The 24898-nt window shown below is 40.6% G+C and overlaps 1 protein-coding gene across 1 annotated transcript in view; it reads right to left on the bottom strand.

The window, feature by feature from the left end:
* DNAH11 (dynein axonemal heavy chain 11) overlaps positions 1–24898 on the bottom strand; it is an 851888-nt gene that overhangs the window by 432437 nt on the left and 394553 nt on the right.

Genomic DNA, 24898 nt, shown 5'->3' with positions numbered 1-24898 from the left:
TAGCCTCAGAAAAGTGAGCGTTGAGCCAGATTTAGCTCCACTTCTACCCTCAATACCAGCGTTGTTTACGGTAGCGGTAAGCTGGAAAAATGTGCTCATGCACGATTTCCCCATAGGATACAATGAGGCTGAGCTGGCTGAAAAAAAACCTAACACCTGCAAAAAGCAGCATTCAGCTCCTAACACAGTCCCATTGTTTCCTATGGGGAAACACTTTCTAAGTCTACACCTAACACCCTAACATGAACCCTGAGTCTAAACACCCCTAATCTTACACTTATTAACCCCTAATCTGCCGCCCCCGCTATTGCCGACACCAGCATTATACTATTAACCCCTAATCTGCCGCTCCAGACACCGCCGCCACCTACATTATCCCTATGATCCCCTAATCTGCTGCCCCAACATCGCAGACACCTATATTATATTTATTAACCCCTAATCTTCCGCCCCACACGTCACCGCCACCTACCTACACTTATTAACCCCTAATCTGCTGACCGGACATCGCCGCCACTATAATAAATGTATTAACCCCTAAACCTCTGCACTCCCACCTCGCAAACACTATAATAAATTTTATTAACCCCTAATCTGCCCTCCCTAACATCGCCGCCACCTACCTACAATTATTAACCCCTAATCTGGCCGCCCCCCAACGTCGCCGCTACTATAATAAAGTTATTATCCCCTAAACCTAAGTCTACACCCTAACCCTAACACCCCCTAACTTAAATATAATTTAAATAAATCTAATAAATTTACTATAATTAAATAAATGATTCCTATTTAAAAATAAATACCTATAAAAGAAACCATAAAATAGCTACAATATAACTTATTGTTACATTTTTGCTATTTTAGGATTTATATTTACTTTACAGGCAACTTTTTTAACTTTTATTTATTTATTTATTTATTTATTTATTTTTAACTAGGTACAATAGCTATTAAATAGTTAATAACTATTTAATAGCTACCTAGTTAAAATAATTACAAAATTACCTGTAAAATAAATCCTAACCTAAGTTACAAATACACCTAAGACTACACTATCAATAAATGAATGAAATAAATTAACTACAATTATCTAAACTAAAATACAATTAAATAAACTAAACTATATTACAAAAAAAACCAAACACTAAATTACAAAAAATAAAAAAATATTACAAGAATTTTGATCTAATTACAGCTAATCTAAGCCCCCTAATAAAATAAAAAAGCCTCCCAAAATAATAAAATTCCCTACCCTATTCTAAATTACAAAAGTAATCAGCTCTTTTACCAGCCCTTAAGAGGGCTTTTTGTGGGGCATTGCACCAAAGTAATCAGCTCTTTTACCTGTAAAATAAAATACAAGACCCCCCCAACATTACAACCCATCACCCACACACCCCTACTCTAAAACCCACCCGATCCCCCCTTAAAAAAACCTAACACTACCCCATTGAAGATCACCCTACCTTGAGCAGTGTTCACCAGCCGGGCACCGATGGGCCAGAAGAGGACATCCGGAGCGGCAGAAGTCTTCATCCGATCGGGGCAGAAGAGGTCCTCCATCCAGCAGAAGTCTTCATCCAAGCGGCATCTTCTATCTTCATCCATCCAGCGCATAGTGGGTCCATCTTCAAGACATCCGACGTGGAGCATCCTCTTCTTCCCGATGACTAACAAAGAATGAAGGTTCCTTTAAATGATGTCATCCAAGATCGCGTCCCTCGAATTCCAATTGGCTGATAGGATTCTATCAGTCAATCGGAATTAAGGTAGGAAAAATCCGATTGGCTGATGTAATCAGCCAATCGGAATGAAGTTCAATCCGATTGGCTGATTGGATCAGCCAATAGAATTGACCTTGCATTCTATTGGCTGATCCAATCAGCCAATCGGATTGAACTTCAATCCGATTGGCTGATTACATCAGCCAATCAGATTTTTCCTACCTTAATTCCGATTTGCTGATAGAATCCTATAAGCCAATCGAAATTCGAGGGACGACATCTTGGATGACGTCATTTAAGGGGACCTTCATTCGTCGTTAGTCGTCAGGAAGAAGAGGATGCTCTGCGTCAGATGTCTTGAAGATGGACCCGCTCCGCGCCAGATGGATGAAGATAAAAGATGCCGCTTGGATGAAGACTTCTGCTGGATGGAGGACCTCTTCTGCCCCGATCGGATGAAGACTTCTGCCGCTCTGGATGTCCTCTTCTGACCCATCGGTGCCCGGCTGGGTGAACACGGCTCAAGGTAGGGTGATCTTCAATGGGGTAGTGTTAGGTTTTTTAAGGGGGGATCGGGTGAGTTTTAGAGTAGGGGTGTGTGGGGTGGTGGGTTGTAATGTTGGGGGGGGGTCTTGTATTTTATTTTACAGTAAAAGAGCTGATTACTTTGGGGCAATGCCCTGCAAAAAGCCCTTTTAAGGGCTGGTAAAAGAGCTGATTACTTTTGTAATTTAGTATAGGGTAGGAATTTTATTATTTTGGGGGGCTTTTTTATTTTATTAGGGGGCTTAGATTAGGTGTAATTAGATTAAAATTCTTGTAATATTTTTTTATTTTTTGTAATTTAGTGTTTGTTTGTTTTTGTAATATAGTTTAGCTTATTTAATTGTATTTTAGTTTAGATAATTGTAGGTAATTTATTTAATTCATTTATTGATAGTGTAGTGTTAGGTGTATTTGTAACTTAGGTTAGGATTTATTTTACAGGTATTTTGTAATTATTTTAACTAGGTAGCTATTAAATAGTTATTAACTATTTAATAGCTATTGTACCTAGTTAAAATAAATACAAAGTTGCCTGTAAAATAAATATAAATCCTAAAATAGCTACAATGTAACTATTAGTTATATTGTAGCTATCTTATGGTTTATTTTATAGGTAAGTATTTATTTTTAAATAGGAATAATTTATTTAATTATAGTAAATTTATTTAGATTTATTTAAATTATATTTAAATTAGGGGGGTGTTAGGGTTAGACTTAGGTTTAGGGGTTAATAACTTTATTATAGTAGTGGCGACGTTGGGGGCGGCAGATTAGGAGTTAATAATTGTAGGTAGGGGGTGGCGATGTTAGGGAGGGCAGATTAGGGGTTAATAAAATGTATTATAGTGTTTGCGAGGCGGGAGTGCGGCGGTTTAGGGGCTAATACATTTATTATAGTGGCGGAGATGTCCAGTCGGCAGGAAAGGGGTTAATAAGTGTAGGTAGGTTTGGCAGATTAGGGGTTAATAAATATAATATAGGTGTCGGCGATATTAGGTACAGCAGATTAGGGGTTCATAGCTATAATGTAGGTGGCGGCGGTGTCCGGTCGGCAGATTAGGGGTTAAATAATTTTATTATAGGGTTTGCGATGTGGGGGGCCTCGGTTTAGGGGTTAATAGGTAGTTTATGGGTGTTAGTGTACTTTGTAGCACTGTAGTTAAGAGCTTTATGTTCCGGCGTTAGCCCATAAAAATCTTAACTACTGACTTTTTTTGCGGTAGGAGTCTTGGAGTAGTAGGCTGTAGCCGCTTACTTCTTCCAAGACTCGTAATACCGGCATTAGGCAAATCCCATTAAAAAGATAGGATACGCAATTGACGTAAGGGGATTTGCGGTAGCCAAAAGTCGCGGAAGAAAAGTGAGCGGTACACCTGTACCTGCCATACTCGTAATAGCAGCGGGCGTTAAAAATCAGCTTTAGGACCCCTTAACGCTGCTTTTTAAGGCTAACGCAGAACTCGTAATCTAGGCGTATGTAAATACAATTTGCTTTTTAGACTTGTCCTATTCGGCTTTCCGTAGGACCGTTCGCGCATGCGCAGTTGCGCTTCACGGATGCTGCAGAGGTTGCCGATGTTTGTGCACAGTGGAGGGCGTCTGAGGACAGGGGGCTGAGGACGGGGGAGACCCCAAAAACATTAACCGTTTAAATAAATTAATTACTGAAAACAGCGAGTGCCTTCCGTTCTTCTATGTTTTATATATATATATATATACGCACACACACAGTATGTATGTATGTATATATATATATATATATATATATATATATATATATATATATTTACACACACATACTATATATATATATATATATATATATATATATATATATAATTCAATACACCGTGTCACAAAAGAATGGAGACCACTCCAGGGGCTGCAACTAAAAAGATGGTTTATTTAACATTCTATCAAAAGTGCATGAAGATCATTCCAGATTAGGATACATTTATGATACCAAGTGGGGTATCCCTATATGAAATTAGTGCATGTGTATATAAATATCTCTCAAGGGATACATATCACATTAAATCGATAATGTCCATATAAGATTAACCGTGACCAATTGTTTATGCCTGTATGTCAGTTCATATCCTTCAGCAAGGAGTGTGGCTTGGTGTATTACCTCGGTCCTCCCAGAGTAATGCAATATTACAACCAAATTTACAACGTGTGTATACTAGCTCACCGGACCAACTTGACGGTCCTCCCAGAGCTGTGTTGCGTATATACTCACCGGACCTACGTTCCCCAGATATACACCATATCATTTCCCATATACCACTAACTTCTCTGGGCACACCGCTGTTAGGTCAGATACGATAAGGTGTCTTAACAAGCTGTCATCATCGCCAGCACTGGTCACTGCTCATAAATCCATCCGCTTCAAACGTGAGTACTTTTACAGGCTCCAGTAAATATTCCAAGTCAGCAACTTAGTATCATTTCTCTATCGTCCGACTGTTGCAAACCACATTTCTTGTGTATAGGGTGTGGTTTCGTCCGCTACGTGCATTTCACCCGCAATCAATTGGGCTTTCTCAGGTTTTGTGCAGGTAGATTTACCTGTCTTTTATTGGATATTTCCAAATTCCGGTGAAATGGGTTGACATTTGAACTGCGTGCACTATATTCAGCTATATACATAAATAGAAAAAAATATTGCAGAAATCGCTCTGTATATATATCATAGTTGTAATATAAAGCTTTGTTACTGTTAAAATTGCTTTATTAACTGGAGGTCATAGTACCGGCTCTGTATATAGAGACTTAACTTGATTTCTGCAATATTTTTTCTATTTATGTATATAGCTGAATATAGTGCATGGAGTTCCAATGTCAACCCATTTCACCGGAATTTGGAAATATCCAATAAAAAAGACAGGTAATCTACCTGCACAAGCCATGACGCTTGAGAAAGCCCAATTGATTGCGGGTAAAACGCGCTAGCAGACAAAACCACGCCCAAAAAACAAGAAGCGTGGTTTGCAACAGTCGGATGATGGAGAAATGATACTAAGTTGCTGACTTGGGATATTTACTGGAGCATGTAAAAGTACTCACACTTGAAGCGGATGGATTTATGAGCAGTAACCAGTGCTGGCAATAATGACAGCTTGTTAAGACACCTTATCGTATCTGACCTAACAGCAGTGTACCCGGAGAAGTTAGTGGTATATGGGACATGAAATGGTGTATATCTGGGTAATGTAGGTCTGGTGACTACATGCACAACACAGCTCTGGGAGGACAGTCAAGTTGGTCTGGTGAGCTAGTATACACACGTTGTAAATTTGGCTGTAATATTGCATTACTCTGGGAGGACCGAGGTAATGCACCAAACCACACTCCTTCCTGAAGGATATGAATGGACATACCGGCATAACCAATTGATCACGGTTAATCTTATATGGACACTTGCTCATTCTTGTTGACTCTGCTATGGAAATTATCGATTTAATGTGATATGTACTGTTGGCACAACTATTCTTTGAGAGATATTTATATACACATGCACTAATTTCATATAGGGGTACCCCACTTAGTATCATAAATTTATCCTAGTCTGGAACAATCTTCATGCACTTTTGATAAAATGTTTAAATAAACCATCTTTTTATTTGCAGCCCCTGGAGTGGTCTTCATTCTTTTTTTACACAGTGTATGAATTATTTGTATCCAAAAAAGAGAAAAAAAGATTGCCAGGCACCTCCAGTATTTAAAATATTTAGTAAGCTTTATTGAAGTAAAATAAAAGCATGATGAGAGAGGGGACAAGATACCCCTAAAGTTAAACAGACTGACATGTTTCGGCACAAAACGACGTAATCTTAGTCTCTAAAAACATCTAAGAACAAACTGCCTTATCAACCCAGTGCTCCCATATCATTGGTGGGTTACTAATTGAAATTTAAAGGCACACGGGGAATGGAGCATTGTTATTAAATCTTAATGTTAATTCATATGCAGCATATATATAGATATGTATACATTTTAACCTGCTACCTTACTCAGAAACAGCATACACTTATGAAATGTAAACATTTGGTAAACGGTTAGTATGTATTTCTGTTAAACTATTCACATACATTTGTATAGATTCCTTATAACGAAGTATTAAATAGTCTATCTCCTAAGGATGGTTACATTCAAAAATTTAAATATTTAAAAAACATGCTTCTTATAGTAGATGATATCTATATCCTATAATCAGGGAAAGAATCTCCAAATCTTAAAATACAAACCATAGACTTTGAATAACTAATTCTGAATAATTAGACCACATTATAGAATATGAGACACACGGTGGGTTATAATCAAATAACCACATATTGCTTTACATAAAGGACACAAGGTTAGCTTACACCCGTTACATGCATGTTATAAGTATGTTGTAACACATATTCTAAAAGCTTTATGATCGTCCCTATTCCAGTAACTCTGGGTCTCCAAAGCCTTATGTACATATTTAATTATAATTTGTAGATAGGATACTTATACCAGAAGTGACCAGGATCTATTTCCAATGATTAATAAAATCATATTCGGAATTTAGGCCCAACGGTCTTTTTGTTTGGAGCCTAAAAATCCAATACATTTCCTGTCTGGACAAGGTCTTAAAAAGGTCACCCCCTCTCTTTTGTGGTTGAACTTTTTCTACAATCATCCATTTCAACGAGCGACAGTCTTTGTCGTGTCGCTGAACAAAATGGGACACCAGAGGTGTACTGCTTTTCCCCACCCGTATGGTCGACAGGTGTTCTCTAATTCTTGATCTGACATCTCTGGTGGTCAAACCTATGTACTGCAGTTCACAGGCTGAGCACCACAATAGATATATGCAATTGGAAGATCTGCAATTCAAACAGGAGGTAATGTCAAAACTCTCTCCGGTCACTAGCGAAGAGAAACTGCTGCCCACCTGAACATATTCACAGGCCTTACATTGTGAGTAACCACACCTGTAAGTACCCCTGTGTCTAAGCCAGGAGGACGATGGTACCGCTGCAGAGTCTGGTTTCCTAAGCATGGATGGCGACACTGAATTTCCAATAGTTTTATTCCTCCTGTAGGAGAATCTACAGCCATTCTTAGCCGTCACTGCAAGGGCATCATCTGCCACCAACAGACGAAAATGATTCCTGATTATGTCACAGATTTCTCCATATTGTGCTGAGTAATCTGTGACAAAAGTCAATTTATTCTCTTGTTTTCCCCTGATAGGTGGTTTATCCTTTAGGAGCTGCTCCCTAGGCAGGGAATTTACCTCATACCGAGCCTTTTTAATGATCTTTTTATTGTAACCTCTTTGTAGTAGGCGTCGTTCTAATTCATCTGCATGTCTCTTGTAGCTAAGGGGCAGAGTACAATTGCGTTTCAGTCGCACAAACTGCCCCTTTGCCACTGAATAAGGCATTTGCTTCGGGTGACAGCTCCTGGCATGTAGGAGACTGTTACCCGATATTGGTTTCCTGTAAACTTCAGAGGTAACCCTGCCTGTTGGCAATCCCTTCAGTTCCAGATCAAGATAATGCACTATGTCCTTATTAAACTCAAGTGTGAACCGTAGATTCACTTCATTGGTTCTCAAATAATCCACAAAACATTCAGCCTGTTCTTTTTCTCCCTGCCAGACAAACAGCAGGTTGTCTATGTAGCGTAGGTATAGCAAAATAGCAGGCCTGAAGGGGTTTCTATCTGCATAGATGCTGGACCGCTCCCACCAACCCATGAACAGGTTAGCATAGGTTGGCGCAAACTTGGCTCCCATGGCGGTCCCGCATCTCTGCAGATAGAACTCCCCCTCAAACTGAAATAGTTGTGTGACAACAAGAATTGTGTCACCTCCAATACAAAATTTCTGAAAGGCTCACTGTGTGTAGTCCCATTCTCTAGAAAATATGCTACTGCTCTTAGACCCCAAACATGGGGTATGGAGGAGTACAATGAGACCACATCCACAGTGAGCCATCCACAATCCGGTGACCATCTCATGTTTTTCCACTTTGTTCAACACCTGCTTGGAGTCCCTAGTATAACTAGGGAGGGATTTAACCAAAGGTTGTAGTACCCCATCTAACCACTCAGAAAGGTGCTCCAACATTGAGCCTATACCGTTGACTATAGGCCTACCATGTACATTTTCTACGCTTTTATGCACCTTCGGTAGATGGTGAAACAGTGGGATGACTGGATGTTCTACATAGAGGTATTTAGATGTTTCTAAATCAATTAGTCCATCCTCTACTGCTCCATCCAGAAGGTGCATTAGCTCTTGTTGGAACCTATTGGTAGGATTGTGTCTAAGATGTTCATAACTGTCTGTGCCTTGCAGCTGTCTCAGAGCTTCTCTAATATAGTCAGCCCTGTTCATTATGACCACTGAGCCCCCCTTGTCTGCCTGCTTAATCACCAGGTTAGGGTTTAGTTCCAATGATTTCAGGGCAAGGCGTTCATTCTTAGTCAAGTTATTACCACCTGTCATCCTCGTTAATGAAAGTTGTCTTAAATCATTTTCTACTCGTTTGTAGAAGGTTTCAATAATGTTTCCTCTGCTCTGTATGGGGTAGAAAGTAGAGGGGTTACGATATCTCCTGATAGTATCCTTATTGGTCTCATCAATAGATGTGGACCCCTCTACTTCCAACTCCAGAGCAATCAGGTCACATGTTTCCATAAACCCCAATTCTTTGGGCCAGGTATTATGAACACCATTCCCAGGTGTTGTTAATAACTGGCCTTGGTTAGTGTCCCCAAAGTGTTTGCGCAGAGTAATATTGCGCACAAATTTATTAAGGTCAAGCATAGTCTTAAAAAGATTAAAATTGACTGTGGGTACAAAACCAAGGCCATATGACAACACTTTCCTCTCATCCATGGTCAATATGTGACTGGACAGGTTTAGGACGGTACATATTTGGACGGGGCACGAGTCTGCCTCTGTGATCATGCTATAAGCATACCGGGTAAACAGGGATATGTATATATGAGCATATAAGCTCCACTTGTGGATAATATCTACTCAGGACTTTTGAACTGTTATAACCTGGGAATTTTTTAAGGCATTGTATCGGTCTGCTCCTTTCCCTCCAGGATTGCGAGGTATTGCAAAGTAATCGAATTAATCATTTGAAGCACAGATCTTTGGATGTAATGAGCATTTGCCCTTGCAAGTTATAAGGCTATACTATTGGCTAATATGAACATTTGACAAGTGACAATATAGGTTGAGTTCTTCCCCCCTTTTTTGTTCATTTTATGAATTATTTGTAGCCTGAAATAGGTAGTGCTGGATATAATCTATTAATTGTTTGCTTTTTTGGTACATAATTATTTTTTGATTACCGTGCACTGGGAGAATCCCGAATATATTTTTAAAGGGGTTGTTCTATAACCTATTGGCCCTATATTAACCCTGAGAGCTGGTACTTCAGTCTCTCTCTCTCTCTCTATATATATATATACACACACACACACATATATATATATATATATATATAGATACACATATATATATATATATATATATATACACACAGTATCTCACAAAAGTGAGTACACCCTTAACATTTTTGTAAATATTTTATTATATCTTTTCATGTGACAACACTGAAGAAATGACACTTTGCTACAATGTAAAGTAGTGAGTGTACAGCCTGTATAACAGTGTAAATTTGCTATCCCCTCAAAATAACTCAATACACAGCCATTAATGTCTAAACCATTGGCAAAAAAAGTGAGTACAGCCCTAAGTGGAAATGTACAAATTGGGCCCAATTAGCCATTTTCCCTCCCAGGTGTCATGTGACTTGTTTGTGTTACAAGGTCTCAGGTGTGAATGGGGAGCAGGTGTGTAAAATTTGGTGTTATCGCTCTCACACTCTCTCATACTGGTCATTGGATGTTCAACATGGCACCTCATGGCAAAGAACTCTCTGAGAATCTGAAAAAAAGAATTGTTGCTCTACATAAAGATAACCTAGGCTATAAGAAGACCCTGAAACTGAGCTGCAGCACGGTGGGCAAGACCATACAGTGGTTTCACAGGACAGGTTCCACTCAGAACAGGCCTCGCCATGGTCGACCAAAGAAGTTGAGTGCACGTGCTCAGCGTCATATCCAGAGGTTGTCTTTGGGAAATAGACGTATGAGTGCTGCCAGCATTGCTGCAAAGGTTAAAGGGGTGGGGCGTCAGCCTGTCAGTGCTCAGACCATACGCCGCACATGGCATCAAATTGGTCTGCATGGCTGTTGTCCCAGAAGGAAGCCTCTTCTAAAGATGATGCACAAGAAAGCCCACAAACAGTTTGCTGAAGACAAGCAGAATAAGGACATGGATTACTTTAACCATGTTCTGTGGTCCGATGAGACCAAGATAAACTTATTTGGTTCAGATGGTGTCAAGCGTGTGTGGCAGCAACCAGGTGAGGAGTACAAAGACAAGTGTGTCTTGAATACAGTCAAGCATTGTGGTGGGAGTGTCATGGTCAGGGCCCTGCATGAGTGCTGCCGACACTGGGGAGCTACAGGTTCATTGAGGGAACCATGAATGCCAACATGTACTCCCTCAGAAACTGGGCCACAGGGCAGTATTCCAACCTGATAACGACCCCAAACACACCTCCAAGACAACCACTGCCTTGCTAAAGAAGTTGAGGGTAAAGGTGATGGACTGGCCAAGCATGTCTCCAGATCTAAGCCCTATTGAGCATCTGTGGGGCATCCTCAAACGGAAAGTGGGGGAGTGTAAGGTCTCTAACATCCACCAGCTCTGTGATGTCGTCATGGAGGAGTGGAAGAGGACTCCAGTGGCAACCTGTGAAGCTCTGGTGAACTCCATGCCCAAGAGGGTTAAGGCAGTGCTGGAAAATAATGATGGCCACTCAAAATATTGACACTTTGGGCCCAATTTGGACATTTCCACTTAGGGCTGTACTCACATTTACACTGTTATAAGGCTGTACACTCACTACTTGTGTCATTTCTTCAGTGTTGTCACATGAAAAGATATAATAAAATATTTACAAAAATGTGAGGGGTGTATTGTGTATATATAATATATATATATATATATATAAAAAATATATACACACATACACACACACCTATATATATATACACACCAGCAACAAAACTATTATGACTCGGGGGGCTGAGCTAACAGCCGAATTTAGCGGAAGTCCTCAGTCAGAGCTCCGTGAGCAACTTGGTGATACAGTTATTAAAAGCCTTAGATTCTGGGGGTTTAATGCTTCTAAATACCCCTAATCATTCATAGGACATCTTAAGCAGCTTGCCAGTCTACTTTGGGGATAATATCCCGCATTTGGCAGTTTTCCTATTCCGGGATGGTGGTACTGCCCAGCTACGGGCCTACTCAATCCAAGGGTCGCTGCCTGAGGTTAGTGCTCTGGAGGGTCTGGGCTCCGCTCCAAAGTACGTCCTGACTGTTCCAGCGGAGACTGAGGCGGGAGGCCCCACAGAGCAGGGAGGCCTGCCCGAAGAAGCTAAAGGGGTTGGAGTCATCCTCCAGCCTTTCGGGACAGTGACAGAGTCCTACGAGCGGTAGCAACCTATTCTGAGAACGGGACCCAAAATCTACACTTTACTGAAGGGAATCATACTGTGAGCGCTTGAATTACGGGTTCGGATGTGCAGCTGGCTCTCACAAGTTCCATCCACCATGCTAGCCGGGCCACGAGGTGTGCGGCAGCTATCTTAGGTGTGTTACGAGGTGAACTGGCCTCTAGCAGTTTACACAGTCTCAGGAGGCTGATCCGGACTCATGCACCCCAATTATAAGAAGCGGCTGGTGTGGAGAAGCCAGAGGCCTAATTACAAAAGGTTACTGGAAAGGTTGCAGGGATCAAAAAGAAATCTGGGCCTCACATGTGGCATCTTCTGCCCAGGGGCCAATTCAAGTGAATGCTGGGGACTTTGTCATTGAGGTGGTGAGTGTATTCCTTATAAATCTGGATATCAGTTAACACCTCCACCTGTGTTACTTTACACTATCCTGCATAATTTGTCATCCTAGTAATAGCACCAGATCTCCAGCCATAAGCAATTGGCCCCCCATTAGTGGGTTGAAGAGCATCCATACCCACCTCAGGATCCATCTGACCATCAGGGGACTGACTTTGTACTATCACCAGTGCCCTGAAAACCCACACACTATGGGTTGACAGTGATCCTCTTATGGAACTTTAGCCAGCTCCAGCTAAAAAAAAAAAAAAAAAAAAAAAAAGGAGGCCCTCACAGCTGCAATTTCATTTTCAATAGCAGCTGTTGTATTTACTGACCTGGGCAATCCAAGATCTCTTCCCAGATCTGAGTTTATTTCACTGGCTGCTGTGTCATCTTATTTGTCTTTGGCGTCCAAACCCAAAGTGTGGTGTTATTTTGATGTTTTGCTCAAGATTATTGTAAGTGTAACACATCATACAAATTTGCTGCATTGCTCTGTCATATGCTCTATTTATACTGTAATTTTTATGTAAATTGCGATTGTACGTTTGATTGCTGGGGGCCCCTCTTGTGCCTCTCCCTTTCCGGCCCAGTTTGTCTGGGTTGTTCACCTCCCCTACCCTTTTCCCCTTCGTTCGGTTCATATCCCTTGTTCCCTGAGGCGAGAGGGGGTCTGCAGTGGCTCATTAGGAGGTGATATTTAAATTGTCACTAATTTGTACATGGGATGAGGTTCCGTCATAGACCTGGTGGAAGATGGTATAGCCCCAATGGGTAGGCAGTGGTCGGCCCCGCTCTCACTTTTATGCAAGCTGTATGTGTATTACCATAAATTTGATAGACAGGTATAGGCCTTTTGGTATTTCGCCTTTTCCCAGAGCTTGAGAGATCAAGGGAGGTGCTGAAGTTAAGTGTCTAGGCTGCCTCCACCCTTATTAATTATGCCGCATACTTCAAGGCATCACCCCAGAACCCCAGCAACTGTTAAAAAGACTGTACTTGATCATTTTTCCCAGCAGTCCAAAGTTTCAGATCCTTCTAGGAGAGCTATCAGTGACCCAGAGTCTCAGGATGAGGGATCCCAGTCCAGTACACAGTCTACTGCCCACCTACATCACTACATTACTGAAAATACCATGCAAAAAATGCTAGCGGCACAAACAAAGTCCATCACGGCTGAGATTCAATGCAGCTCGACAGAACTCAGAAAGGATATAGCGGAGATAGGAGACAGAGTTGATACTTTAGAGAGGCAACATGACGACCTCGGCACTGACCACTCAAACTTACTATCATACGCTAAGAACCTTGCTGACCAAATAACCCTATTGGAATTAAAACTCTGAGGCATTCCAGAAAGTGTGTCAGCTGGTGAATTGCAAGAACTCCTTAAGTCTCTTTTTACTGAACTCTTAGGCCCCCTGGAGGGTACTTCACATACCATGGAGCGAGCTCATAGGGCTCTAAGGCTAAGGTCTATGCCATCAAATAGGCAGAGAGATGTAGTGGTATGCTTTCACAACTTTACATTCAAGGACCGTCTAATGCAGGTCGCCTTTAACAAACCTGCCATACCGGATGCCCTCAAAGACATCCAATTATTACCGGACCTGTCTGCCCACACTCTACGACAATGTATACTGTATACACCTATAACCACACAGCTCAGAAGGGCCAACATAAAATACAGGTGGGGTTACCCTACTAAACTCATAATTACAAAAGACAATCAAACTCATGTGCTGTCCTCCCCGGCGCTAGGTAGCACTATTTTGACTAATTGGGGCATACAAATTGAGGGTCTCAGTGCCAGAATGGACACTGAAAGAACAAAGACCTAAACGCCAAAAATCCAGCCTCCTTGATCAGTCACTACGACCTCAAGCCTTACCGACATGAAAGGTAATCCCTCTTTCAGAAGGGAAGCTCTGAGTTTATGTTAACTGTGTTGCAAATGTTCCATACTATACCTGTTGTCGTTGTTAAGTTTATGCTTAAGTGTTTATATGTGAGAGCGGGGCTGATTACTTCAGCTCCAGTTCTATTGGTTCAAACTTGCCCCCCCCCCCACTTACTTGGAGTCCATACTAGAGTTCCACACAGGTGCACTACTTCCACTAATTTTCCCATCCAGACAACCCTCACCTTCCTGACCCCTTCTTCCCGATCCCCATATCGGGCCCCCCTCCCGGGCCCTTTCCCTAAGGAAACACCTCTTCCCTTAATAGATCTGAGATATAGGAATAGCCAAACCAACTTTTAAAAGGAATACTGCCCCGGACTTGGTAAGCGGTAGGTTTAGAACCTTAAAGGGACAGTCAACACCAGAAGTTGTTTTAAAAAATAGATAATCCCTTAATTACCAATTCTCCAGTTCTGCATAACCAACACAGTTATAATTATACACGTTTTACCTCTGTAATTACCTTGTATCTAAGCCTCAGCAGACTGCCCCCTTATTTCAGTTCTTTCTTGCATTTTAGCAAATCAGAGCTGTCTCCATGGTAAATTCACGTCCATGAGCTCAATGTTATCTATATGAAACACGTGAACTAAAACTATCAAAATGCATTTAGATTAGAGGCGGCCTTCAAGGTCTAAGAAATTAGCATTTGAACCTCCTAGGTTTCGCTTTCAACTAAGAATACCAAGAGAACAAAGCAAAATTGGTGATAAAAGTAAATTGGAAAGTTGTTTAAAGTTACATGCCCTATTTGAAACATAAAAGTTTTTTTGTACTTGACTGTCCCTTTAATAGCACAATATGGCAACTATGATATTAGGAGGTTTTTACACCCGTCAGACAAAGACTAAACTCATTTCTCCCATCCACATGCCACCTACTCTAGACTAGACTACCTCTTTTGCCACTCGGAAACACTAGACTTAGTACATTCTACCAAAATCTCAATATGCCTTTGGTCAGACCACAATCAGGTTTTGATGGACCTACACTAATACAGTTAGGACTAAATCCTCCTGGATGTTGCCCCATCATATTCTCTTTGATGTCCCTTTCAGGGAGGAACTAAGGAAGGAAATCCAATTCATTATACGTACAAATGACTACCTGCAGATCGGGGATGACCTGATTTGGGGGGCGTTTAAAGCCACCATTCATGGCTTTTTCATAAGGAAACAGGCTTTCCTGCGGAAACAGGCAGGCCTCCTCTATCTCAAGCACACTGTAAACTTAGGGCGCACTTCTGATACCATAGATATTAGGGATAAAGTTGTGGAACTTAGGCATCATATTAGCCAGATAGAATGTCAGAAGACCCAAATTTACCTTTTCAAATTAAAACAAACCCTGTACTCAAAAGGCAATACAGAAGACACCATCCTTGCTAACAGGCTGAAACAGCGCTTAGGGGCCTCTCTGATTCATGCCCTCAAAAGTGGGAATCTGATAATTATGCTCCCTTCCCTCATAGGCCAACAGTTTAGCGTATTTTATTCGGCTCTTTACAATATACAAGGTGAGGAACCATAAAAACAGCCCCTCCAAAGGTTATAAGCTCTTTCTTAAAATCTTTAAAGCTACCTACCCTTAGTGCAGACCAGAAAGAGACCCTTGCCAGTCCCTTCACGCTCCAAGAGATCAAACAAGTCATTAAAAATCTAAAACCCTTTAAAGCCCCCAGCCAAGACGGATATGCGGCAGTATTTTATAAGAAATATTTTCATGAAATTTCGCCTTAGATTCTTTAATTTGGCAAATGATGAGGGTAAATTTCGGAGGGAGTTCCTTGAAACATCTATCATAATCATTCCGAAACCGGACAAGGACTCTTCTTACTGCACCGACTACAGGTCCATTTCTCTAATTAATACTGATGTCAAGATATACGCAAAAATTATAGCTAATAGAATATTGAAATTGCTCCCCAATCTCATAGACCCTGATCAGGTGGGCTTTATCCCAGGGACAGAAGGCCCTGATAACACAAGAAGGTTATTTAACTTATTTTTTAGAATCCAATAGGTTGAATAAGCCCCTGGCGGTAATCTCCCTTGACGCTGAGAAGGTGTTCGACCGAGTTAGATGGGAGTACCTGTGGAGGGTACTAGAAACCTTCCTGTTCCTTGACCAAACAATCCAGGCCATCAAGGCACTATACTCTACTCCCACTGCCTCAGTCCGCGGATTGGGATTTAGTTCCCCAACCTTCCCCATCTCCAATGGCACACGGCAGGGTTGCCCCTTGTCCCCCTTACTCTTTGCATTAGCGGTAGAACCACTAGCGGCTCAAATCAGGAAGGATAGTATGATGGAGGGAATAACACTACAGTACGGTTCACAAGGTAGCATTGTTTGCCAATGGCACTACCATTTTCTCCTCCAAGCCATTACAAACTATACCTAGGCTTTTAGAGATATTAGAGACCTTTAGTAGCCTCTCCTTCTATAAATTGAACCACAATAAAACTGAAATTTATATGAGAGGACTCCCATCTGGCCTTCCAGAGTACTTACATGATAAGTATAATTTTGTAGTCAAAGATAACCATATTACACATCTGGGGTCAAACTCTCAAGCAATCTCCCCCAAATTGTCAACATTAATTATCGACCCTTATTAGCTGAACTAAGAACCCTAGGCAGAAATGGTACTTTAAATCTATCTCTTGGCGCTTGGATGTATTGCAGCCCTTAAAATGAGCTTTCTCCCTAAGCTGACATATTTGTTTTGGTGCCTACCAATCCGGGAACCCAAATACATTCTCTTACAGTTTCAAAGTGAATGCACAAGGTACATTTGGCAGGGAACCCCCCCCCCCCTGTATAGCTCACAAAATTTTACAGTATCCTAGATTGCATGGGGGGGGGTCCCCATCTATCACTAGATACTTAGAGGTGGCAATGCTCATGCATATCTTCCAGTGGGGTGTCGGGGAATCAAATAGTAGGTGGAGAGCCATAGAGCAGGCCTCCTTACCTTTTCACATACCTTTGGGGGACCTTATCTGGACCCCACCACATTGTAGGAGGAATCTAGCTTTTGATAATCCAATTATAAAAGAATGTCTTTCCCTATGGGAGCTGATCAGACACTATAAACAAATAGCCCCTATCACTACTATTTCAGGCCTCCTCATGGGCCTTCCAGACTCTCACGCTGCCACTTGGGCATGCTTGGGATTTGAGAAGGTGGCTGACCTGTGGTCCAACAATCCACAGGGCCACTTTATTACACTTGACCAAATCAGGGACTCTGTACTTATGCCACCCTTCCTGGTTTTTGAGCATTCCTGTTTAATAAGTTTGTTGTCTAGTTGGAGTTTTAAACCTTCATCCTCCCTTCAACTCACTTGGTTGGAGGCTAGATGGCAGCAGGGACTTAGACTAAGAAAACCCATGTCAATTCACTATAACCTAATGGAAGGAGCGACGCTGGTAGTCAAGGACACCCACATAACGAAATGGGAACAAAAACTAGATATCTCTATACCCACTCGAGACTGGCAGAGTAAACTCTTACTAACAAAAAAGGCTCTCCATTGTGTTACCATATACAAAACATATTTTAAACTTCTTACACACTGGTATTATGTCCCAGCTAGGTTGGCCAAGCTGTTCCCTTCGGCCACTCCTAAATGTTGGAGGAATTGTGATCACATTGGTGACATGACACACATTTGGTGGAGTTGCCCGAAGCTCAGGCTGCTCTGGAATACTTGCTTCACCATTTTGTCATAATTGGGGATCAACCTTTCCAGAACCCCAGAGATGGCCCTAATCCATTCAGGTTCCTGTAAATTACCCAAGCACCAAGGTTACCTTTGCATATAACTCTTCTCAGCTGTAAAACTCTCCATAGCTAGATCACGGAAAATATTAAATCCCCCTTCCTGGCAGGATATTGTTACAGTCATAGCATATATTTACTCTATGAAAAAAAATGTTTTTTACTCCTTGGAAAAGTCAGATTTGTTTGAAATGATCTGGGCTGATTGGAAAGCCACGTTTAATACCCATTGGCTCCCTAGTCTTGACACATAGGCATCTATTTATCAAGCCGGCAACCGCAAATACGCTGGAATTCCGCAGCGTATTTGTGGTGAGCCTGATTCCCCTTAGTTATCAAACCCTACAAACCGGCAAAAGTAAAATTTTGTGACGTAACATACGATCCGCCGGACTCAGTCCGACACAGATCGATGCTTACGTCATTACAGATGTTCCGAATGCAAATTCGGCACAATCTGACTAATTTTGCTAGTTACCAAACTACTACCAGATACGCTCGCCACTATTCCGGCCCAGCGTACCTGGTTTTCAATCCGCCGCCCTGGAGGCGGCGGATGCCATAGGAATCAATGGGAGTCTGAAAGCAGTGAAAGCTCATGTTCGCTGCTGCCCGATATCCCATTGATTCCTATGGGAACGTTTACATCTAACACCTTAACATGTACCCCGAGTCTAAACACCCCTAATCTGCCCCCCCCCCACACCACCGCCACCTAAATAAAAGTTATTAACCCCTATCCCGCCGCTCCCGGAGCCCACTGCCACCTACATTATATTTATTAACCCCTAATCTGCCCCCCTACACCCACATTATATTTATTAACCCCTAATCTGCCGTCCCCAACATCGCCGCCAATATATTAAATTTATTAACCCCTAAACCTAAGTCTAACCCTAACCCTAACACCCCCTAACTTAAATATAATTTAAATAAATCTAAATAAATATTACTATCATTAAATAAATTATTCCTTTTAAAACTAAATACTTACCTGTAAAATAAACCATAAAATAGCTACAATATAAATAATAGCTACATTGTAGCTATCTAACGGCTAGATCACGAGTTTTTGTCGGTAAGGCTTGCAAGGCTAACGCTTCTTTTTTTCTTACCGCTCCCTTAAGCCAACGATGGTATTACAAGTTTTCTTTAAGCTGGCGTTAGCCTCAGAAAAGTGAGCGTTGAGATAAATTTAGCTCCACATTTCACCTCAATACCAGAGTTGCTTACGGTAGCGGTAAGCTGGCTAAACGTGCTCGTGTACTATTTCCCCATAGGAAACTGTGGCTGAGCTGGCTGAAAAAAAATCTAACACCTGCAAAAAAGCAGCGTTCAGCTCCTAACGCAGCCCCATTGTTTCCTATGGGGAAACAAAAGTTATGTCTACACCTAACACCCTAACATGAACCCTGAGTCTAAACACCCCTAATCTTACACTTATTAGCCCCTAATCTGCCACCCCCGACATCGTCGCCACCTACATTATATTATTAACCCCTAATCTGCCGCTCCGGACTCTGCCGCCACCTACATTATACTAATGAACCCCTAATCCGCTGCCCCTAAAATCGCCGAACCCTACATTATGTTTATTAACCCCTAATCTGCCCCCCCCCAATGTCACAGCAACTATATTAAATTTATTATCCCCTAATCTGCCGCCGCCAATGTCGCCGCCACTATAATAAAGTTATTAACCCCTAAACCTAAGTCTAACCCTAACCCTAACAACCCCCTAAATAAATATTATTTAAATTAAAGAAAATTAATTTAACATAATTAAATAAATTAATCCAATTAAAAACGAAATACTTACAGATAAAATAAACCATAAGCTAGCTGCAATATAACTAATAGTTACATTGTAGCTAGTTTAGGATTTATATTTATTTTACAGGCAACTTTGTATTTATTTTAACTAGGTAGAATAGTTATTAAATAGTTATTAACTATTTAATAACTACTTAGCTAAAATAAGTACAAAATTACCTGTAAAATAAAACCTAACCTAAGTTACAATTACACCTAACACTACACTATCATTAAACTAATTACCTAAACTACCTACAATTAATTACAATTAAATTACATAAACTAAATTACAGGAAAAACCCCCACTAAATTACAGAAAATAAAAAAAGAATTACAAGAATTTTAAACTAATTACACCTAATCTAATCTCCCTAATAAAATAAAAATGCCCCCCAAAATAATAAAATTTCAATACCCTATACTAAATTACAAATAGCCCTTAAAAGGGCCTTTTGTGGGGCATTGCCCCAAAGTAATCAGCTCTTTTACCTGTAAAAAAAATACAATACCCCCCCAACATTACAACCCACCACCCACACACCCCTACTCTAAAACCCACCCAATCCCCCCTTAAAAAACCTAACACTAACCCCCTGAAGATCACCCTACCTTGAGCCGTCTTCACCCAGCCGGGCACAAGTGGTCCTCCATACGGCAGAAGTCTTCATCCGATCGGGGCAGAAGAGGTCCTCCAGACGGCAGAAGGCTTCATCCAGGCGGCATCTTCTACCTGTTCCGATTGGCTGATTGAATCAGCCAATCAGAAATAAGGTAGGAAAAATCCTATTGGCTGATGCTATCAGCCAATAGGATTAACCTCCCATTCTATTGGCTGAATGGAACAGCCAATAGAATGTGAGGTCAATCCTATAGGCTGATTGGATCAGCCAATCGGATTGCACTTCAATCTGATTGGCTGATTACATCAGCCGAAAGGATTTTTCCTACCTTAATTCCGATTGGCTGATAGGATTCTATCAGCCAATCAGAATTCAAGGGACGCCATCTTGGATGACGTCATTTAAAGGAACCTTCATTCTTCGTTAGGACTTCGTTTGAAGAGGATGCTCCGCGTCGGCTGGATTGAAGATGGACCCGCTCCACTCCAAAAGGAGGAAGATAGAAGATGCCGTCTGGATGAAGCCTTCTGCCGTCTGGAGGACCTCTTCTGCCCCGATTGGATGAAGACTTCTGCCGTATGGAGGACCACTTGTGCCCGGCTGGGTGAAGACTGCTCAAGGTAGGGTGATCTTCAGGGGGTTAGCGTTCGTTTTTTTAAGAGGGGATTGGGTGGGTTTTAGAGTAGGGGTGTGTGGGTGGTGCGTTGTAATGTTGGGAGGCTATTGTATTTTTTTTACAGGTAAAAGAACTGATTACTTTGGGGCAATGCCCCACAAAAGGCCCTTTTAAGGGCTATTTGTAATTTAGTATAGGGTAGGGAAATTTTATTATTTTGGGGGGCTTTTTTATTTTATTAGGGGGATTAGATTAGGTGTAATTAATTTAAAATTCTTGAATTATTTTTTATTTTCTGTAATTTAGTGGGGTTTTTTTTTTCGTAATTTAGTTTATTTAATTTAATTGTAATTAAATGTAGGTAGTTTAGGTAATTAGTTTAATGATAGTGTAGTGTTAGGTGTAATTGTAACTTAGGTTAGGTTTTATTTTACAGGTAATTTTGCACTTATTTTAGCTAGGTAGTTATTAAATAGTTAATAACTATTTAATAACTATTGTACCTAGTTAAAATAAATACAAACTTGCCTGTAAAAGAAATATAAACCCTAAGCTAGCTACAATGTAACAGTTATATTGTAGCTAGCTTAGGGTTTATTTTATAGGCAAGTATTTAGTTTTAAATAGGATTAATTTATTTAATTATGTTAAATTTATTTAGTTTAATTTAAATTATATTTAAGTTAGGGGGCTTAGGGGTAGACTTAGGTTTAGGGGTTAATAATTTCATTATAGTAGCGGCGACGTTGGGGTCGGAAGATTAGGGGTAAATTAATGTAGGTAGGTGTCGGCGACGTTGGGGGGGCAGATTAGGGTTTAATAAAATGTAACTAGTGTTTGCGAGGCAGGAGTGCGGCGGTTTAGGGGTTAATACATTTATTAAAGTGGCGGCGATGTCCGGTCGGCAGATTAGGGGTTAATAATTGTAGGTAGGTGGCGGCGACGTTGGGGGCGGCAGATTAGGCGTTAATAAATATAATGTAGGTGTCGGCGATGTTAGGGGCAGCAGATTAGGGGTTCATAAGTATAATGTAGGTGACGGCGATGTCCGGTGGGCAAGTTACAATTACACCTAACACTACACTATAATTAAATAAATTTCCTAAACTAAATACAATTAAATAAAATTAAATAAAATTATCTAAAGTACAAAACCCCCCCACTAAATTACAGAAAATAAATTACTACACTAAATTACAAATAGCCCTTAAAAGGGCCTTTTGCGGGGCATTGCCCCAAAGTAATCAGCTCTTTTACCTTTAAAAAAAATTACAACCCCCCCCAACATTAAAACCCACCACCCACAAAACCAACCCTACTCTAAAACCCACCCAATCCCCCCTTAAAAAAACCTAACACTAACCCCTTGAAGATCACCCTACCTTGAGAAGTCTTCACCCAACCGGGCTGAAGTCCTCAACGAAGCCGGCAGAAGTGGTCCTCCATACAGGCAGAAGTGGTCCTCCAGACGGGCAGAAGTCCTCATCCAAGCTGGGCGAAGTGGTCCTCCAGATGGGCAGAAGTCTTCATCCAGACGGCATCTTCTATCTTCATCCATCCGGCGTGGATCAGTTCCATTTTCAAGACATCCGACGCAGAGCATCCTCTTCTGACGACGTCTTCTTGAACAATGACGGTTCCTTTAAGTGACGTTATCCAAAATGGCATCCCTTCAATTCCGATTGGCTGATAGAATGCTATTTTAATGTTGGGGGGTTGTAATTTTTTTTTACAGGTAAAAGAGCTGATTACTTTGGGGCAATGCCCCGCAAAAGGCCCTTTTAAGGGCTATTTGTAATTTAGTGTAGGGTAGTGCTTTTTTTATTTTGGGGGGGCTTTTTTATTTTGTTAGGGGGATTAGATTAGGTGTAATTAGTTTAAAAAACTTGTAATTTGTTTTTTATTTTCTGTAATTTAGTGTTTGTTTTTTTTGTACTTTAGATAATTTTATTTAATTGTATTTAGTTTAGGGAATTTATTTAATTATAGTGTAGTGTTAGGTGTAATTGTAACTTAGGTTAGGTTTTATTTTACAGGTATATTTGTATTTATTTTAACTAGGAAGTTATTAAATAGTTAATAACTATTTAATAACTATTGTACCTAGTTAAAATAAATACAAAGTTGCCTGTAAAATAAAAATAAACCCTAAGATAGCTACAATGTAACTATTAGTTATATTGTAGATATTTTAGGGTTATTTTACAGGTAAGTATTTAGTTTTAAATAGGAATAATTTATTTAATAATAGTAATATTTATTTAGATTTATTTAAATTATATTTAAGTTAGGGGGTGTTAGGTTTAGAAGTTAATAAATTTAATATAGTGGCGGCAACGTTGGGGGTGGCAGATTAGGGGTTAATAAATGTAGGTAGGTGGCGGCGGTGTAGGGGGGCAGATTAAGGGTTAATAAGTATAATGTAGGTGGTGGCAGTGTAGGGGGGCAGATTAAGGGTTAATAAGTATAATGTAGGTGGCGGTGGGCTCCGGGAGTGGCGGTTTAGGAGTTAACACGTTTATTAGAGTTGCGGCGGGGTCCAGGAGTGGCGGTATAGGGTGTAAACAGTATAGTATAGTGTGGGTGTTTAGTGACAGGGTACCAAGAAAGCTGTAAAAAAGCTGAAGAGCAGCGAGATCAATGACTGTTAGTTAACAACAGTCCGCTGCTCATCGCCCCGTACTTGGTGCGCGGCTTTTTGACAGCTTTTCTGATAATTTTGGAGAACATATTCAGGTCCGCGGCAGCGATGTTAGGCGAGCCTATTGGTGCCGTTGATAAATAGATGCCATAGGGTAGTTACCTCTTAGATCATGTGAAACTCGCCATACCACCCCCATAATTTATAGCAACATTATACTAGAACTTCTCATGCTGACCTAAATGGGTGATGGCCAATAATACCCTTTCTCCCATGTCCCTTCCCATCCCTATCCCCCTTCAGTCATACCACAATTGATTGTATTTATGTTCTTTGTTCACCCCGTGTGGGAATTGAGGTGTTTGAGCCTTGTTTAGGGCCTCGTTTGTATACTTATATTCTTGTGTTTTCTCTGTCATGCTAAAAGGCACACTGATGTATTTTTATTTTTTGAAAATCCAATAAAATCCAAATTAAAAAAATGACTCACAGGCTGTGTGACAAATAAAAAACTAAAGCAACCAAACATTAAAAATATTATTACATAAAATGATTAATCTAAAGCTAAACTGATACACATTTCTGTACAACAGATCCTTAAAACTCAATTGCTCACTGACTCATAGGGAAAACTGCTACTAGCTTTATTGGTATATAGGGGCATGCCTCTGCTAGCGTGAAGACAAAAGTTGTTTTGTATGCACAGACTAAAATGGAAAAAAAGACAAATATAAAGTGTAAAATGTTTTCAAATTCACTTTAATGCCCATTCATGCAACAGTTAATGGGACAAAACACTGGCTGTTACACATACTGAAAAGCTACTGCAAAACGATATAACCCATGCTTGCAGCTATTGAAAAGGTCACCCCCATAGAAAGGGTACATTGGGTACGTCACTGGTCATTAAGGAGTTAAGTACTAAGTGGCAGCAGTGTTTGCAACAATTATTGTAACAAGGTTATAAATAAAGTCCTCAGGACATGTGCATGATACCAAGGAGAAAGAGAGAAATTTGGTAACAGCTGTTTAATTTTGACTTGCAAGTATCTTTAAAGTGCTGATAAATTTGCACGATCTGGTAAAGCCATAGTGAATAAATGCATTAAGTTAAATGGACCTTCAGTCATAATATTTCATTGAATATACACTGTAACCTAATTTGTATTAGTTGAATCATTTTATTACATTACCCTTCTCCGGCCGCCCATCAC

The sequence above is a fragment of the Bombina bombina genome, chromosome 5 (genome assembly GCF_027579735.1).
Source record: "Bombina bombina isolate aBomBom1 chromosome 5, aBomBom1.pri, whole genome shotgun sequence".
Classification (NCBI taxonomy): domain Eukaryota; kingdom Metazoa; phylum Chordata; class Amphibia; order Anura; family Bombinatoridae; genus Bombina; species Bombina bombina.
The sequence above is the reverse complement of the archived record's forward strand: the minus strand, read 5'-3'. Positions and strand labels throughout refer to the sequence as shown.